At 31.0% G+C, this 6,764-nt stretch overlaps 1 pseudogene; it reads left to right on the forward strand.

The window, feature by feature from the left end:
- The first annotated feature begins 4,891 nt into the window (after positions 1-4,891).
- LOC107872200 lies at positions 4,892-6,503 on the forward strand (annotated as a pseudogene).
- The last annotated feature ends 261 nt before the right edge of the window (positions 6,504-6,764 follow it).

The following is a 6,764-nucleotide window of genomic DNA, read 5'->3' on the forward strand; positions in this document are numbered from 1 at the left end:
CAATACATCCAACGAAAATACATTTTTTCTTTTGTAAAGATACATAATTAACTTTCAATATATATATTTTTTTATTTTGGGTCTGTCGAGATACATAATACATCCAACAAAGATACTTTTTTTTTTCTTTGTAGAGATACATAATTAGTTTCTGATACATTTTTTCTGATTTGAGTCTGTTGAGATACATCATACATCAAACAAAGATACATTTTTTTCTTGTAGAGATACATAATTAGCTTCTGATATATTTTATTTCGATTTTGGGTCTATTGAGATACGTCATATGAAGATATTTTTTTCTTCGTAGAGATACATAATTAGCTTTCGATACATTTTTTTTCAATTTTGGGTCTATCGAGATATACAATACATCCAATGAAGATATGTTTTTTCCTTTGTAAAGATACATAATTAGTTTCGATATATTTTTTTGATTTTGGGTCTATCGAGATACATAATAAATTCAATGAAAATACATTTTTTCTTTATAGAGATACATAATTAGCTTCCGATATATTTTTTCTGATTTTGGTCTGTTGAGATACATAATACATCCAACGAAGATACGCTTTTTCCTTTGTAAAGATACATTTGAGATACATCATACATCCAACGAAGATACAAATTTTCCTTTGTAGAGATACATAATTAGCTTTCGATACATGTTATTTCGATTTTGGGTCTATTGAGATACACAATACATCCAATGAAGATACGTTTTTCCTTTGTAAAGATACATAATTAGTCCCGACATATTTTTTGATTTTGAGTCTATCGAGATACGCAATACATCTAACAAAGATACAATATTTCCTTTGTAAAGATAATAATTAGCTCCGATATGTCTTTTCGATTTTGAGTCCGTCGAAATACATAATGCATCCAACAAAAAATATATTTTTTCTGTTGTAGAGATACATAATTAGCTCCAGATACAATTTTTTTAATTTTTAGTCTGTCGAGATATATAATTAGCTCTCAATACATCTAAGGAAGATACGTGATTAGTTGAAATTTTTATAATTACTTTATAAGAATAGACATTTTCTTTCTACTATAAACCACTAAGGGGACTCAACAACTTTAAAAAAATGTACAAAATGCATTACAAATTGTACTAATCAAATCACTAACAAACACGAATTCAAATAATTCTACTATCCTTTACAAATTGTACCACTCATCAAATTTGTTTACTAATTTGGATCTCACTCAAATCGCCCCATCTATCTTTCTGAGGAGGAGTTTGGTTTCAAACCCCGGTTCGAAAAGGAGAAGTACGCCATGCTAATGTGTCCTGGATGATTCACATCTCAGGGTCAGGCACCGATGAGCACATTGAACTATCCATGTGGCTGAGAGCCCTCACAACCCAAGCACAACGACGCAATTATCAGGGGCACGCTCTACCACTGAACTAATAGTCCATCGTGCGAGCCTCCCACTGCGGCCTGCTATGCCAAAAGCGAGAGAAAATCCATCCATCTCTTTCCTTTTTTTGCCCCCATGCCGCCACACGAGGGAGCATGGGGACGGGAAAAAAGGGGGTCCTGTCAACTTGTTTCGACCTAGGATAATAAGCTCATGAGTTTGGTCTTACTTCACCATCGAGAAAGGATTAAACACATTTAATACACCCGTCTTTCTGTACAATCGGTCGGCCCAATAGCAAATAGCAATCTAACCCAATACAAATTGGTCGGCCCATTTTTTTGGCCCAAATATCATTCACCAGGTTTTCTTCAATATCCCTAGGGTGTGCATCGGTCGGTTCAGTTTTATGTGTTATTAGTTCGATTTATCGATTTTAGATTTTTAAATATATAAAATCAATTATCAACCAATAAGATATTTTCTTATCGATTTTCGGTCTTTAACGGTTCGATTTTCGGTTTAACCAATAAGAGAATACTTATAAAATAGAAATAGTAACAACTAACATAAAAAAATGAAATCTTAGTTACCACCAAAATTCTACGCAATGTATTTTAGTTTACAAGAATCTTCAAATTTGAACTAAATGTTAATAAGAAAAAAAATTAAATCCTAATTGTTGGAAGCTATAATAGCCGAGCTTTATATTGTGCCTTTGTTTCCCTAAATAGGTTAATACTTTGTGAATCACTGAACTGTGAATAAGTAGTGCATATACATATACATATACATATATATATATAGAGAGAGAGATTTATATATTTATAATATATTAGAAAAGTGATTTGAACTTTTTGCCCTTTATTAAAAAAAATTGTAATAGACAAAATTATCTTTTTACTATTTTTCTTAATATTGAGAATATTAAAAATCAACAACAAAATTTTCTTTTATATAATTAAAATCCTAATATTGGGTTGGAGGAAAAGATTAGTACGAATTTGTTTTGATTTTGATTTCGTATTACATGACCTAATTAATATTAAACACATCATTATAAAATTTCCTTTTATATAGTGAATCCTTATTTTGATTAAATGTGATATGATGAATATGTGTTGAATACCTAATTACACTTAACTAAAATAAAATAGAAAAAGAAAATAAAAACAAAAATTAACGTATGAGATTTTTAATATGATGATTTCCCACAAAATTGGTAAGAAAATAAAAAAAGGATTAAAGAAGTTATAGAATATATGGTAAAAAGAAATCATAATATTTAACATTTCTAAATCGATCAAAATTTTGCCTCATATTAAAAAAAGTTCTAGAATTTTATTTAAGTAGTATTTTGGATCAAAATTTATTTTAATTTATTTTTCCTGCTTATTTTAGTAATGATTTAAACTTTTATTTATTTATTTTAATTCATAACTTTAAAGATTATATAATTAACAATTGACAATGAATTCTTTTCTTTTGATAATTACTTATGTTTCTCTTGCAGTTGAGAATTTGAATCAAAAAATTGAACGATATAAGCATATTGCTGCTGAATGGAGTTGTCAAAAAATCAAAGATCTCTCTCTCTCTTTTTTTTTAATTGTTACTTAGTTTCGATTATATTATTTAACTATATTTTGATATATTATTCGTTAGTTTTGTAGTTGAATCTTTAACTAAACTTATTTGTTGAACTCGAAATATAAGCTTATATTAAAGTCTTAAATCTTGATATGAAGAGCTTTATTTGAATGTCGAATCTATAAATTAATGCTTGTATTTTGGATTTTTATTTTCTTTCTAAAAGTTTTTTTGTTATGGTCGAATATGGATATTGTTCTCTAAAAAATATTTAGTCGTAGATCCACCACGAAATAAATAAAAATATAACAATGTTACAAACAAATAAAAGAAAATAAAAAATAAAAGTTAAAAGGCTAATAGAGTTTAATGATATTTAGACCCTGACAATGTAGAAAATATTAGAATTTAATGGGTTTTAAACATTGAAAAGTAACACCTAATTTTTTTGTTGGGAGACTTCATTAATTATCTTTCTACTATTTTTTAATTTAATAAAATTATAATTAAAGGAAATAAAAAGGTAAGGATAGAATTGCGATCATCAAAGGATGTGGTGCAGCGAATAGGGTTACTTCTACCTTAATCAGAGATTTCAGATTCAAACTCTGAGTATGAAAAAATTCCTGGTAAGGAGCACTTCTCCTGTATGGGTCTTACTTTGCGCAAATTCGAATTAATCGAGTTTTAATATAATTACCGAATACCAAATGAAAATAAAATAAAAAAAAAGGTTAGGATTATGGGATTTGATACCGGTTAGGTTTAGTTTTCCTGTCTTGGTTTGAATTTGTTAATTTCAACTTTTTAAGATATTGATCAATTAAAAAACAATGAATATATAAAGAAAAAAATTTAAGGCGTCGTAAAATATGTTTCTTTTGTTTGTGAAAAGATGACCGTCAACGGACAATAACACATTTGAGATACAATATTTATTTATATAATTTAAATAGATATAACATGCATTTTAATGTCAACTGCTGCTTTTTAATTACCTATTATTCTTATGTTTATATTTTCATTTGATCAATGATACAAGTGCAAAACACGTACACAAAACTAGTATAACATAAATAGGGATAAAACTTAGTGTATCCTTATTAGGTTATCGATTTAACCCATAACCCAATAAGCTAAAACCAAAATCGAACCATTTACCTAATAAATTTTTGTATAAAACCAATAACAAATCATTAACCCAGTAACTCAATACCAATAACCCAATAACATTTTTATCAATTCGGTTTGATTTTTTCACACCCTTAATTAAAGGTGTACATCGGTCGGTTCGGTTCGATTTATCGATTTTCGATTTTAAATATGCAAAACCAATAACTAACCAATAAGATATTTTCTTATCGGTTTTTGGTTATCGATTTTTGGTACTTAATGGTTCGTTTTTTTATTTAACCAATAAGAAAATACTCATAAAATAAAAATAGTAACAACTAAAATAAAAAAATGAAATCTTAGTTGCCCCCAAAATCATACACAATACATTTTAGTTTGCAAGAATCTTCAAATTTGAACTAAATGTTAGTTTGAAAAAAACTGAATCTTAATTATTGGAAGCTACTAAATGCTTCAAGCTTTCCAATATGATAATACCGAGTTTTGTATTGTGTCTTTGTTGCCCTAAATATGTTAATACATTGTGAATCTTTGAATTGTGAATAAGTAGTGTGTGTGTATATATATATATATATATATATATGACAAAATTCAAAAATAGCATACTTATCCTCTTAATTATGAGTTTCATAGCAACAATTTCATAATTACATAATATAACAAGTTGTATTTTATATTTTTGCAAACTGTTGTTACGAAAATACAAATATATATGATTTTTACTGCCCTTATAATCAATATGTATTTTGTATTTTTGCGAATTGTTGCTACAAAAATACAAATCTAATTCTTGACCCTGAAGCACAAGAACAGCTCCAAGTGGGCAAAGCGCATCTTGAAACGTGGCTTGGATGTGCAAGATGAAGGAACACGAGCTGCTATTGCTGAACAGCTGAATCAACATGCCCTTTTGTCCAGAAAAGCAAATAACATGAAAGAGAGCAGTTCTAGTGAAGAAAGCAGTGATATGGATGACCTTGATGAGACTTCTGATGGATCAGACCAGGATGTTGCAGTAAAACTGTTGAAGAAAGCAAAGGACAAGACCACTGAAGTCTTAGAAGGGGACGAAGAATTGCCAGCGTCAGGAGTGCTTTCCTTACCTTTCATGGTAATTTTATCAATCTTCCCTTTGCCTCACTGCTTGCTCTAAATATTTTGAGGTTTGGAGGTTCATCTATGGTACTGCCATTTCACAGGTCCGTGGAATGAAAAGAAGGAAAGATGCGGCCGATGAGGAAGCAGAGCTTGCTCTAGAAGAGTATTGAGTCGTCATTGAAGGAATTAGAAGATAAAAACAAGCCGAAAACTCAAGGAACAAATATTTTGACTGGTAGGAGGGTTTTTGGTGCTCAAAAGAAGCAGGCACCTGAACCCAAAACGAAAGTGACATTAGACAATTACTATGGTGACAGTGATAGTGAAGGTGAGACAAATGCCAGAGAAATTGGCATCGGTGCTTGTGAAGAAAATAATTTTTCTGGGAGGGAAGTTCAGTTTGATCCCAATTCACTTCGTGAAGAGTCTTAGATTGCTCATGATTCTCTGTTTAAGGTAATTGCATGGTGAACTTCATCAAATCCTGCAGTACCATCTCTTATTGGCCTCTTTTTTGCATTTTTTATGGTGATTTAAGCTTTGATTTTGTCCTTTGTTTCAGAGTTTTGACGACGTTGCCAGAGACCCATCCTCAAAGACATCATACGAAGTTTCCATTTTTGCAGACGACTCGTGGAAAAAGGTGCAGCTTTGTTGTCTCAAAATCATTTTTCTTACTTCTTATGGCAAAGTTAAGTCTTATTGGTATATTTGGTGAACAGATGAATGATTCATCGGTTAAACCGAAGCAGACAAAATTTGCAAATGAAAACAGTGCAATCTCCTTGCAGGTCACAGAACCTGTTGTGAGTAAACCTGATGCGGAGGTAATCTCTCTATTTGCTGAATCCACAGTACGACTTTCTCTGATCTGTTTATTATGACTTGACTCTTTATTCTGTTTGCAGGAAATTGATGAGGATAGTGATCCAGATAGTGGAGGAGAAATGGTTGATGGGATTTTAACTTCTGGGATCAAGTCCACGTATGAAATCCCATCTCAAGAAGAACTTATTCTGTGTGCTTTTGCTGGTGATGACGTTGAAGACGAATTTGAGAGAGAAAAACAAGATGCTTTGAATGAGGAGGTTCCAGAGCCCGAGAAGCCCGTTTTACTGCCTGGTTGGGGCCAGTGGACCAGTATACAAAAGAAGAGAGGTCCGCCTTCTTGGATGCTTCAAGAACATGATAATGCCGAAAAGAAAAGGGAAGAAGCTCTCAAGAAGAGAAAAGATGCAAATCTGAATCATGTTATCATCTCCGAAAAGAGGGATAAGAAGGTTGGTCATTGACAAATTTCATCCTAACTTGATTTAAGAATCAACATTCTCGTGATTGATGCCAACTTAGACTTTAGATGCTGAGGCTTTACTGATTGTGATTGCAGATTATGTGCACGCCTGCTGATAATTTATTTTATTTGCCTGTTCCCTTGGCTTTAAATTGGTAAAATTAAAATCTACTAAATAGTTGGTGAAATTAAAATTATCTTTCTGCAATCATGGAGTAAGTTGGATCGCCAATCAAACAAAGTAAATAAACAAAAGAGCAGAGAAGGTTATGGACCT

Source organism: Capsicum annuum, chromosome 5 (assembly GCF_002878395.1).
Source record: "Capsicum annuum cultivar UCD-10X-F1 chromosome 5, UCD10Xv1.1, whole genome shotgun sequence".
NCBI classification, from domain to species: domain Eukaryota; kingdom Viridiplantae; phylum Streptophyta; class Magnoliopsida; order Solanales; family Solanaceae; genus Capsicum; species Capsicum annuum.